General features: G+C 40.0%; 1 pseudogene; it reads left to right on the top strand.

Moving 5' to 3' along the window:
* The first annotated feature begins 4714 nt into the window (after positions 1-4714).
* Positions 4715-14205, top strand: part of LOC106567298 (serine/threonine-protein kinase mTOR-like) — a 153861-nt pseudogene continuing 144370 nt past the window's right edge.

The raw sequence follows: 14205 nt of genomic DNA, 5'->3' as shown, positions 1-14205 counted from the left end.
CTTTCCGAGTGCATTGTATGTACTTACATTCGGTTTCGTTGTTCTATAAAATGTATTCTGTCCACAGTATACAGTATTATATTTTACACACACACACACACACACAGACAAACAGACAACAGGGCTTAAATGACCCAACCTCTGTTTTCTGAGTGTCTTTCTCTGATATGATGGAAACACTCACACACATATGTAAACACTCACACAGCCACCCACAACCCCCCATTCTTATGTAGACACACATCACCAATATTACCTGACACACACTGCGGTAGACAGTACAGCATTATAAAAAGTTTTTTTTTTTTTTTTACAGAGGACAGCGTTCATTCCCTTTATCAGGTATCTGCTTGGGAACATAATAGCAACCCTCGCCTGCTTGGCATCTTGACACTTGGTGTCCAGTGTCCCAGCCTACCCAGCAAACCCTAGCCACTGGCTCTCTGTGCCACTTTACACACTGTAGAAACAAAATGGAGGCCACCAGAATGTCATTATCAAGTAATCCCACTCCGACAGTTACATCTCAATTGAGCATGACTCTCAGGGGCACTTATTATTTATTTTAGAAATGAGGAGAAATGTTTTGTGTGTCGGTGTGTATGTCGTTATGTGTGTGTGTGTGCATTTCTGCACGTGTATGGGTATGTTTGCGTCGGGTATGCAAATGTGTGTGTGCGAGTGCATGGATATGTGTGTGCACGCTGTGTGCAAATACATCGGTGTGTGTATACTGTAAGTGTGCGCACCTCATTGTTGACGACAAGGCAGCTCATTTAAATCGCAACATGAGTCCACCTCCTCACGCTCATGTTGCGATTTAAATGAGCTGCCTTGTCGTCAACAATGAGGCGCGCACACTTACAGTATACACACACCGATGTATTTGCACACAGCGTGCACACACACATCCATGCACTCAACCTCTCACAGTGAACCCATCCTTCACTTATTAGAGAGCTGGCTGCTATCAAATAAGAGGAAGTCCAGGGAGCCTGGTTTAAACTTCTCTGAATGAAAGGAGCAGGAAACCCAATTGGCCAAGCAATCAGAAACAAATGTGAACAGGAATAAACCCTCTAAATCTTGTATCCCACCCTAGGTCAAGCAACAAACTGATTATAGAACATTGGGGAACGTTTTTGTTGTGGTTCCGGTGTGAGGAATACATGCTGGTCCTTACTACAACATTTACTCAACCACGATGTTCCAGAAACACATCTTATGTCACACCAGAAAGTTTATCATGACTAAAGACTGCAAGGTAGCACTTTGTATAGGCTACAAATGATTGTAGTAAAGGAAATTGTAGCTAAGGTTTGATATTTTATCCAACATGTTTCCCAGAGTTGGAGAAGGTTGTGTCTTACTCTGAAGCCAGTTTCAGCAGCAGGTTGATGAGAAGCCGCACTTGCCAGTGGCATTCCCTCACAGCCAAGCCATTCTCCCAACACAAACAGAGCGCTAAGTAGCAAACAGTGTCTTTTAGCTGACTGGCAGCTGCCAGATGTTGTCCTGCTTTGTTGTGTCAAGTCTAAACAGGAGACCGATTCTCTCACACCTGGTTTTATCCTGGGCATTTAGCTGGAATGCTTCAATGTATTTTTTTCCCATGCTTGTCCTGTCTCTCCCGTCTTTTCTTGGAGGGAGATGGACAAACGGATGGACAGGGGGTGGGGGGGATGCTGCATTCCAGAGAGAAAGAGGGGGGGGAGAGAGAGGGAGACAGAGAGAAAAGAGAGAGACACTCTTATCTACTGTTTGAGCAGAGGTGCAGTGTTTCCTGTAGTCTGTCAATACTGTCAACAAACAGGCAAACAGACGCCATCTGGATGCATTGTGGTGAATGGCAGAGAGGCACTAGTTACACTGTCTTCAAAAAGTAATCTTGACTTTTTCAACATTTTGTTGTGTTACCGCCTGAATTATAAATTGATTAAATGTAGATTTTTTTTTTGTCAATGAAAAGCTGAAATGTCTTGAGCCAATAAGTATTCAACCCCTTTGTTATGGAAGCCTAAATAAGATCAGTAGTAAACATTTGCTTAACAAGTTACATAATATGCTTCATGGACTCTCACTCTGTTTGCAATAATAGTGTTTAACATGATTTTTGAATTACTATCGCACCTCTGTACCCCACACATACAATTATCTGCGAGGTCCCTCAGTCAAGCAGTGACTTTCAAACACAGATTCAACCACAAAGATCAGGGAGATTTTCCAATGGCTCGCAAATAAGGGCACCTATTGGTAGATGGGTAAACAAAAAATAGCAGACATTGAACATCCCTTTGAGCATGGTGAAGTTATTAATTACACTTTGGATGGTACTGTTATTCAATACACCCAGTCACTACAAAGATACAGGTGTTCTTCCTAACTCAGTTGCCGGAAAGGAAGGAAACCACTCAGGAATTTCACCATGAGTGACTGTAAAATAGTTACAGAGTTTAATGGTTGTGATAGAAAACTCCAGATGGATCAACAACATTGTAGTTACTCCACAATACTGCAACTTAATTAGATAACTAGCAAGTTAAACTTAGCAAGTGTTAATGCAGAATTATTACATTTTCATGCAGAAAAAAATATGAAATGCCTAAGAAATCTCTTGCTGCGTTTTGTGAACGTAGATCAAAAAGGCTTCTTATTGTAATTTCTGTGCAGTATCAGACTTTGTGCTTCAATTGCACTTCTCCACTCAGATGAGTGGATGGGCCATTCTATCAGCAGACACTGCTTTGACTCATGTGTAGCGTTTTTCTCCAGTACTTTTTTGTCTGTCTGTGTAGGCAGCCAGCCTACTATTCGTTGGTAAAATTCAAGATTAAATTTAAGCAAAAGATTAGGAAATGTAGCTGACTACATTCCTTCTATGATAAACATTAGAAATATGATGGCCATGCATTGTTATTTTGCAATAAATACCGTGCTTTTGTGATCTCATTTACTGTGGCTGCCAACCAAATAGCATTGCACTTCTGTTGTCATCTGATGAAAACAAAGCAATTTTCTGACAAATGTGTTGCACTGATGTATTTTCTGTGAAGAAAAACTAGTTGCATGTCCCTGATCACTCTATTCAAGAAAAAAAACAGTTGACTTTCAATATAAAACGCAATCCCTGTCAATACACAGCTGTAGTCACCTGCTCCTGCTTTCTCCCATTGTGATATTAACAAACAAACACGTGACTGGCTCAACTGTTCTGGAGAACTATGGTAAGCTTCATGATGTAAAGTAATGTGACAGGTGAAATTAAGAACATGATCTGCTTTATCTCTTAACATATTGCACAAGTTGACTGCAGGTATTTACTTAAAAGGGTAGTTATATATATATATATATATACAAAATTGAAAAAAATCTAATAAATAGTTTCAGCTGGTATTGAAGCTATTGAAAAATCATTCTGTTGCTATTTCCAAATACCTCAGTATACAGTATACCACCAGAGCCTACCCTCTTTATACTGCTATTGGTCAATTTTTAAAGGTAGACTCAGCGATATGACATGGATGCGGAAAGTGAACAGCATAGTGGGCCAATTTCCACAACAACTAAGAGCATATAAGCGGGAGGCTCAACTTCTCTATTATTTATAGACCTCTGTGTGTGTACTCAGCTAACATATTCCAGCCTGGTCTCATAGACTAGACATAACATAATACATTGAAACCGGTCATTCAAATGAGTATGATATGTTACGTTTGGTATGGTTACATACGACAGATGGTTACTAAAAGCAAAAACAAAAGTAGGGTGGTTGGTCGGGGTGGATGTAGGCGTATAATGCGAACATCTAGCAACCCTAAGGTTGCGAGATCAAATCTCATCACGGTCAAGTTTAGAATTGTAGCTAATTAGCCATTTTTCAACTACTTGCTACTTTGCAACTACTTAGCATGTTAGCGAACCCTACCCCTAACCTTAACCTTTTTAGCTAACCCTTCCCCTAACCCTTTAACCTAAATCCTAAATTTAACCTTAACCCCTAACCTTAACCCTTTTAGCTAACCCTTCCCCTAACCCTTTAACCTAACTCCTAAACTTAACACTTACCTTAACCCTAACCCTGTCACACCCTGATCTATTTCACCTGATCTATTTCACCCCAGGTGTCTCCCATTTTCCTCCAATATCCCCTGTGTACTTATACCTGCGTTTTCTGTTGGTCTGTTACCAGTTTGTCTTGTCTTACCAATGTGTTTTCCCATTTTCCAGTATCTCTAGTTTCTGTTTTCTCGTCCTCCCGGTGCTGACCATTCTACCTGCCCTGACCCTGCCTGCTGTTCTGGCCGTTATTGACACTGTTTTGGATTACAAACCTCTGCCTGTCCTCGACCTGCCCTTTGCCTGCCCCCCTTGTTATAATAAATGATCTGAGAACTGAACCATCCGTCTCCTGTGTCTGCATCTGGGTCATATCCTGATAATCCCTAACTCAGCTAACGTTGGCCAACTAGCAACATATCATACATTTAGCAAATTCATAACATATTGTATTGTTTCGCTAAATCATAACATATAATATGAATTGTAATTCGTAACATATTATATGAAACGGGTGATGGACATCCACAAATTAATACATACCATACGAAACATAACATATCATACTAAATGGAGTGTTACGGATTTACGTAGAGAAAAATACAAAATGTTCTGAGACCAGGTTGCTTATTCTGCGATCTACAGGTCTGGCTCCCAAATGGTCATCATGTCTGGCACAGCCACTGTGCTGCAACAATTTGTCAGTGGCCTGAAAAGTCGAAATGAAGACATTAGGGCAAAATCTCTTGAAAGAGCTCCAGCACTATGTGACAACAGAACTCAGAGGTACTACTACTACAGTCTGAGCTGTACTGTAGATGCAACTCCTGCACAAGAATGCAACACATTCACTAACTCTTGTTAGTCTACCTGTGCCTCTTGTTATTGGCAGCTATGAACAGTAGCATAGCCTAATTAAATGCCATGAAGTTATATGCAGTGGGGCCTTTAGAGTGTAATTCAAAATCATTTTATTTTGTATGGTTTTGTCTGATTGTGTGTACATGCATTCTGCCCAAGCTGAGCCAAGATGAAGCCCCCACATTCTATAATGAACTGAGCCATCATACCTTCGAGCTGGATCCAGCTCTGATGTGAATGAGAAAAAAGGAGGGATTCTTGCTATGGGTAAGTCAGAAGATTTGCCTCATTGATGACAAAACCTGGCATAAATTAATTTGGAAGTTCTAAGAATCCATGTATCAAAGTGATCAATAAAGCTTTGTTTAATTTGTTGGGGGTTTACGTTACTCATCCTGTCTACAAATGAAGTTGACCAAATCAATGTCATTGCCTTCTCTTTTCTCCAGTGAGTCTGATTAGAGTAGGAGGCAATGCCACCCGAATCAGCCACTTCTACCCCCGCAACATCCTTCCCTCTAGTGACTTGGTGGTCGTAGAGATGGCCTCCAAGGCCATGTTCCACCTGTCCATGGCGGGGGAGTTTGAGGTGAAGAGCGCTCTGGAGTATGGAACACCGTTTGGGTCTTAAAGCACGTGGTGAAAATGCTATTTTTTTAATGCTACGGGTGTAAAGTAAACAGGTGCACGCATCAAATAAGCGTGTTCAACATGTGCTAAATAAACGGCTGCAAGCGGTTCTGCACACGTCAAGTTAATGCCTACAGCTGCTAAATATACACCTACACACGCTAACTTAACGAGTTCCTTAATATGCTAATTTTACTAGCCAATTTCCCTAGCTCCTCCTTTCAACCAGATTTCACAGTTTGAAGGAACTTCTTTTTCCACTGCAATCAGAGTTTGACCCTTTACAAGGTAACGGTTTTGTCTTTGAAATTTGTTGTTACTGAATCGTGAAGTTTATCAGCTAGTTTACAGTGGAAGGATCTGTTTCTCGTCGCTGGCTATAAAATTCAGCTAACATGAATCTTGCACCAGGATCAGCAGTGCTTAGCATAAGCTAAGTCAGATATTTTGCTAGCTAATTTAGCTAACGTCGGTAGCTTTGAACCCCGGCCATATTATATCATATAGTTAGCCTCAAACTTTGCCCGGTCATACTGCTAGATGCAGTGAACGGCACCGTCTTCTGTTTTATTAAAAGCCTTGCTGAAAAACATGTAAACTATAACAGCCACGGAAACACATTTGACTGTGTTAATACTATCAAGGTAAATTAACTTACATACCGTAAATTCCGGACTATAAGCCGCAACATTCTGTGACGTGCTCAGTTTTTTGGCGGCATGAAGCTTTCATTAGACCAATGAAATTGCCGAACGGGTTAAGGTCAAACAACTTTTTTGTTTACTGTTTAGATTAAATCGAGCGCTCTCAAACTTCCCATCATTCTGATTACGGTAGTCATTTTGTCACCCTCATCATGGCAAAGACACGGAGAAATGCATAGGATGCAGCTTTCAAGTTGAAGGCGATTGATCTGGCTGAAATAGAGCTGCTGCACGGGAGCTTGGTCTTAATGAGTCAATGATAAGACGTTGGAAACAGCAGCATGAGGAATTGACTCAGTGCAAAAAGACAACTAAAGCTTACTGCAAATTTTTTATTTTTTGTTACAAGCCGTGTTTCGTTAAAGCCTATTTATCTTTGTTACAAGCAGTGTTTCGTTAAAGCCTGTGTAAAGTTAATTTGTTTCAATGTACCGGTAGGCACCTGCTGCTTATAGACATGTGCGGCTTATTTATGTTCAAAATAATATAGATTTTTTAATTCAGTGGGTGCGGCTTATATTCAGGTGCGCTTAATAGTCCGGAATTGACGGTACTAGCAAGATTGTTGCTTGCATGCAGGGCCAGGCATACACAGATTAGACAATGGAGATGCGCAAAATCCTGGTAGTTCTCGATTTTTGGACTATTGTCTTTATTTTGCGTTATCATTGACTTAAGGAAGACAAGCTACCTAAATATGACTTATCGGATAGTACTGAAGCAGGACATCTTTTTGAGTTACGTTTTTAGCCCAAAGCCTTGTATTTAAGCAAAACAACTTAAGGTAGGCAACTTCTTCAGCCTGACTGGCTTTCATTTAGATGCTAGCGTTAGCCGCGCTAGCTCATGATTAGCATGAAGACACAGAAAAGCTCACATAAAGCAAGTGACAACCTTTGCTAACATCTAACGTTACATGTCAGCTTTGGAACAGAGTAGACTTTAATGTGCACGTTCACTTTTTGAATATATTCCATCGAAGCTTATTATGTTAAAATAACTTCAGGAATATACCCAGTACTGCTTCAAATGAATAGGGTTCCCATTCCTTCCACTTTATTTTCACACAATTGTGTCTTGCAGAAGGGAACCATGAAGAGGAGCTTGGAGTGGGCAAGCGGGAGGCTGATAAAGCAGCAGAGAAGACCTGATTCATCAAGTATCAATACATTTTGGTGATTCTCACCTGGTTGGCATGCATGCACAACACGACAAGGTATGCAACATTAAGCCCAATCAAATATCCAATGTTATTAAAACATTTATCCCAATTTACAGTCAAGCAACATTTGTCAGTTGTGTTAATGTTATGAACTACAAACAATCTATGGTTCTTGGAGTCAATGAATCAATTGAAAGTGACTACAATTAGAAATGTTTAAACTGTGCCAGTAAAGATAACAAAAAAGTAATCTGCTCTTATGGTTCTGTTTACGTTTTTTCAAGACACTTCAATCTGAAACGCTTGTTAATGTTTGACGTCAGGCAAAAGGTCTTCAGCCACCGTAGGACGGAGAGCTGCTGGTTGGCATTTGACTGCAGTGTCTGTTGGTGTACCAGGAAAGGACGTTAGAAGTTAGGTCCCCATGATATCGAAGCTTCTTACCATCTCCACTGCAGCCCAGTCGATATTTTGCCCATTGTCCCAACAAATGTCAATTATACATTTTTACATACGTCAGAGTGCATTTTATTTTATAGCTCTGCTTTCAACACCATCCTGACCCACAAACTGGTTAGCAGACTCAGGGCTCTGGGTGTAAATCCTGTAATAACAAATTAGATTTGACATTATAATAAGAATGTGTATCCCCAGAATGGACCCGACACTACCATGGCACCCATGAGTACATGAAGGAGCTATGGAACCTGACATAATGGTGATAGGACAACAGTCTCAGCATAAACAAAACAAAGTAGATGGTGATACTTGACCATTCTCCCATCTACTGTACAGTCTCAGCGTAAACAAAACAAAGTAGATGGTGATACTTGACCATTATCCCATCTACTGTACATTAACATGGAGATGATCAGCAGCTTCCAGTTCCTGGGCACTCCGATATCCTTTTCTGCCCTCAGTTACTTCACTCAAAGTCCCACTTGTGCTTCTCCACTACCCTCAAACTTGCTGCACCCCGACCTATGTACCAACTAGTGTATTTTATTGCCATAACACATGTAAATGAAATGTCCATATTTACTGTAAGATTTGGTCCCGTGTGGCTCAGTTGGTAGAGCATGGTGTTTGCAACGCCAGGGTTGTGGGTTCGATTCCCACGGGGGACCAGTACAGAAAAAAGAAAAAAAATGTATGCATTCACTACTGTAAGTCGCTCTGGATAAGAGCGTCTGCTAAATGACTCAAATGTAGAATGTAAATGTATTTATGGTAACATTGCACATATTGTAACTTGACATAACTACTTTGCATAATGCTCAGTTTACCCACTCCAAGAAATCATACATTTATTTAAATATTAAAGCTGCATTATGCATTACTGTGTCCAACTGATTCTGGTTGGTTGTAATGTTTTTGAAAACTTTAACTACACAACTTTATTTTGCTGATGGACAATCCTGTCGGAAACTTTCATAATATCAATTATTTTGGTAGACATCAATTAACATTGGCTGCAGTATTCCGAACTCACTAGGTGGTCATGCAATAAACGTTTTGGATAATTCCCCTTAAATGAATTCTTTAAATCAAATCAAATTGTATTTGTCACATGCTTACTTGTTACAAGCCCTTAACCAACAATGCAGTTAAAAAAAAGAAAACAAAATAATTAAAGAGCATCAGTAAAATAACAATAGCGAGGCTATATACAGGGGATACCGGTACAGAGAATGTGCAGGGGCACTGGTTAGTCGAGTTAATATATACATGTAGTTAGAGATATTAAAGTGACTATGCATAGATAGAGTAGCAGCAAATAGTCTGGGTAGCCATTTGATTAGATGTTCAGTAGTCTTATGGCTTGGGGGTAGAAGCTGTTTAGAAGCCTCTTGGACCTAGACTTGGCGCTCCAGTATCGTTTGCCGTGCTGTAGCAGAGAGAACTGTAGCTGTGGCACCACTGGCAATCCCAGCCTAGGAATGCTGAAGCCCCCGAAGTGAAAATGAAAACCTTCTCCATGGTTAAAAGGTATGTGTTCTCCCCTGAAAAAAGGGAAGGGGGGGACATTAAAGTCCATAAGTAACACTTGTTGGAGAACACAATACTCTTAAGTGGTGATGTTTTACCGTGTTACTTCAATGATCATGGTTTTGCATCTAACCTTCCACCTCCAGAAGCCAGTCCCTCCAGAAACATATGACTCTTCTCTCTATTGCTCTTTGATTGGTACCAGGTGGGGAGCGCTCTGCTTTGAAGAGAGAAGCTATGTCTTTGGCCAAAAGAGGTTTCTCAGCATAGATGAAAACCTCTCTTATTCATGTAAGGCAGGAGACCTCTTTGAATCTATAAAGTAAAAAAAGTCTATGAATTTGCCCTGAAGAATTTAACTAAACTTGAGATTTTTTGATATATGGAAACTCACTACTCAAGAGCATCCCGTATTCTGCTTTCTAAGTAGAACTTTGTGGCTGACTCCACCAGGGCATCCCTCCAATGTACAAATGTATCGCACTGGCCCCAACATGACCGCTTCCTGTGCCTCGTCAACAGTTTGTGCTATCTGGATCTTAGATTGTTTATTGAACTGTGTTTTGGGAAAAATGATCAAAACAAACTGATTATCACTACCCTTAAAGATTGACTGCCAACAAAAGGAAACCAAATCCATGTGGAAAAGTATTCATGAACTACAACCCAAAATCTTTTCAAACTTAGTGCAAATTAACAGTAACATAACATCCATCACAGTATAAAGTACTTACCTTCTCCAACTTCTCTCTGAAGTCATATTTCACAATTTCTTTCAGTTCTGGGACAGGAGGTTGTAGGCCACACACTTGCCTATATAGCCTGTGGTGGATGAATCAGAATTAGGTGGGTAACATAGATAATTAAGATGTTTTATTTGTATAATATACTTATGTTAGATACTTGTCATTAGGATGGCGTGCCCTTTGGACTCTGGTGTTGACAGTTGTACTTTTCCCTTAGCTAGGGCTCAGTCACTTGGGGCCCAGAGAGGAGAGAAGTCAGAATGAAACATTGTCTTCATATGTGAATGTGTCTTTAGCTATTCTTAAACAATGTGAAGGGATGGTGTGATTAATGGGGAACCAATTATTTGTCTCCACAATGTCTGTGCGTAAGTCACTCCCCTCAGTGAGCTTGTCCAGGAGTGGGGTCAAGAGGGGGTTTACTTGAGATGGGAGTATCTAGAGTTGACAATTGATATATGCCATTGGATGAAATTGTGTTTTTGTTCTATGAAGTACCAGGGACGAGATTAGAACCTCGTCATTAGGGACCAAACTGAACGATAATTTATAGTGAATGCTATCTGGCTGTGGATACTCCTTTCTAAAGTATAAGGTCCCTTTGAGAACTGTTCCTAAGATCTGTGATTCGTCATGTACGTTGAAGGGGTGGTTCTTGGGTATAAAAGATCTTGGTACTTTTGTGTAATCACTTTTCAATGGTTCATTGAAGGTCAAGTGCTTTTGCAAAAGCATCTTAATTATTAAAGATGTAGTTAACCTGTTGGGGCTCGGGGGCAGTATTGAGACATTTTGAAAAAAATATGTGCCCATTTTTAACTGCCTACACCAACTCAGAAGCTAGGATATGCATATTATTAACACATTCGGATAGAAAACACTCTGAATTTTCTAAAACAGTTTGAATGGTGTCTGTAAGTATAACAAAACTCATATTGCAGGCAAAAACCTGTGAAAAATAGATAAAAAAAAATGTGAATTTTGTGACTGTACTATTTAGTGTCATTGTTTTATAGATACCATAGTGAGAAAGGATTCATTTCGCAACACCTATGGCTTCCACTAGATGTCAACGATCTTTATAAAGTTGTTTGAAGCGTCTATGATAAACAGAGAGCAAATTAGAATGCAAGGAAGTTGACATGTCATCACTTCATTTTTTTGCGTCTGCGCATAAATCTGAGAAGCGTGAGTTTGTCATCATTGTTTATCTAGACATAGGATAGGTTGTGTGAAAATATTACTGATGTTTAACGTTAAAAATGGACCAAAAGATTAATGCTAAACAACATTTGACATGTTTGAACGAACGTAAATAGATTATTTACTAGGTTTTTTTAGCTTTTCGGCGTGATTTTACACCCCCCCCACCACGTTTTGTGGGAGCATAATGAACGCTAAGTACTTGGTGTTATTTGGACATAAATTATGAACTTTGTCAAAAGAAACCACATTTGTTCCGGACCTGGGAAATCCTGGCAGTGCCTTCTGATGGAGATAATCAAAGGTAAGGGGATATTTACAATGTTATTATCGATATTAGATGATGCTAACTGTATAGCATAGCTTATTGTTCTTAGCATAGCACCCCGTTTATTGCAAAATGTGATTTCCCAGTAAAGTTATTTTGAGATCTGGCCATTCGGTAGCAATTACGAGATGATAATATATTATTCTTTGAATGACAATATTATAATTTACCAATGTTTTCGAATAGTAATTTTGTTATGTTCACCGGAAGCATTTCAGAGAAGAAAAAATCTGAATTTCACGCTACTGTAAAATGCTGTTTTTGGATATAAATATGAACTTGATGGAACAAAAAATGCATGTATTGTATAACATAATGTCCTAGGAGTGTCATCTGATGGAGATTGACAAAGGTTAGTGCATAATTCTAGCTGGTTTCTGCTTTTGGTGACGCCTGGCCTTGAATTGAAAATGGATGTTTGTACTTTTGTGGCTATGTACTGTCCTAACATAATCTAACTTTATGCTTTTGCCGTAAAGCCTCTTTGAAAATCGAACAATGTGGTTAGATTAAGGAGATGTTTATCTTTTAAATTGTGTAAAATAGTTGATTGTTTGAGAAATTGAAATTATTAGATTTTGATGTTTTGAATTTCCAGCCTTGTTAGCAATCCGGACTCGGGGTTCATTGCTAACCTGTAGCCCCAACAGGTTAAGTATAACTCTGACTTGTGTGTAAAGTTTGTAACTCTCCTCATTTGGTAATGCAGAAATTAGCCACCACAAGCATCTGAAAAAATTTGGCTCTACACCCCCATGTACCAGACAGACAGCAATCATGTGGCCCACCTGCTTGTATACGCCATCAGAGAGTGCTGTCACACAGAAGACAAACACTAAATAAAGGACAAATTACATTCAAAAATCAAATGTCTTACTCAAGTCATATATATTACCATAAAAAAACATGTCTTTGTTGGTGTAAAAGTGTAACTCACCTTGAGAGTTGCAAGAAAGGCATTTTTGCCAATCAGGTCCCTCAAATATTGCAAAGGAATGGATGGCACTCATTAGCAGCCGGGGAAATTCTCTTGAGGGACCACCCTCATCAGCTGCCCCTTTTCCGTCATCATCCCTAAAAACCATGTCTATTTTTGCCTCCGATTTAAAGCGGGCTCTCTTAAAGCCTCTCATTGCACAATCATAAACGTTGTCCCTCATCACGTTAATTTGGTTTGCATCTCATTAACTTCAGCAGTGTTTGGAGGTCAACACTAAAAGAGACATTCAGAATAACAAAGCTCAGATATTTCCCACAATTCATCTGTAATAACAAGACGTGGATTACCATAGAAAACACTGCTAGTCCTACTGCTCTCTCCTCGTCTGACCACGTGTTCTCGCATACCCCGAGAGCATCTGGTCAGCGGGGTGGTGGCACTGGAATCCTCATCTCTCCCAAGTGGACATTCTCTCTTTCTCCCCTGACCCATCTGTCTATCTCCTCCTTTGAATTCCATGCTGTCACAGTCACTAGCCCATTCAAGCTTAACATCTGTCATGACGTTGCCCTCTTTGAGTACAGCGAGCACAGTTGACCCCCTCCCCCTGTACCATCCCCCTACTTCTGCACCATCTCCCTCTGTCTCCTACACCCAGGCTGCTGTGGTCAGAAGGCGGTCGTAAATTCCAAAGGGAATGTCCTGCCTCATGGCCACAATTTTGAGACGGAGTGGTTTCATAGAGAGACAAAGGAATTCTTCCACCTCACAGGATGGGGAACCGAACGACATTTATGTTCTGGAGAAGGTATAAAAGATTGGTGAAGAATCCAGCTACGAACTGGTCCGTATGGTACAATGTTGTGAAAGTCATGAGAGACAATACGGCCATATTACCATAATAATGTTTATATGATAGCCTCAGCTATGAGACTTACATCTAAATGGTTGTATAAAATTAATGAATAAGGATAAACCTATTTGGAATATGTTGGGATGCTTGTAAGATGTTAATGTGAGAGAATTGTATTTTCTACTTAAAGTTTTACCAAGTCACCGGCACGCCCCCAGGGACACAGACAGGACAAGGCGTCATGTGACAGCCTTTTCTACTTTCAGTATATGAACCCCCACCTAGGGTTTCTTTCGCGGGACCAGCTTACCTCAATAACGAGAGGGCCAAGGTTTGACATTCCTCTACTGAACTTTAACCATACCACATGGTTAAACCATTAGACTATCGATAAAGAATAATAACAAGTCTTTGATATTAATTACTAGTCTGCAGCTAGGAATTCGGTATCATTGAACGCGAAGACCGACGAAACATCCATTCTATAACGACATTAATGAATGTCGCTTTGAAAGATCCATCCTAACCAAGAGAGAGAGAGAGAGGACGAAACTCTCCAACAGAACCAAACTCTCCAACAAGGATCCCGACGACACACTGAGCGTAAATATATATATTGATTGCAATTGTTCCCGAATGAGTAAGCGTTCATGTGCAAAGGTATAGCATTTCAATTGTTAATATTTATCAACTCTGTAGTCTCTTCTCAGCTGACCCCCACTACTCTTTTGTT

This window comes from Salmo salar, chromosome ssa13, assembly GCF_905237065.1.
Source record: "Salmo salar chromosome ssa13, Ssal_v3.1, whole genome shotgun sequence".
Taxonomy (NCBI): domain Eukaryota; kingdom Metazoa; phylum Chordata; class Actinopteri; order Salmoniformes; family Salmonidae; genus Salmo; species Salmo salar.
Note: the sequence above shows the minus strand (reverse complement) of the source record. Positions and strands in the feature narration are given on the sequence as shown.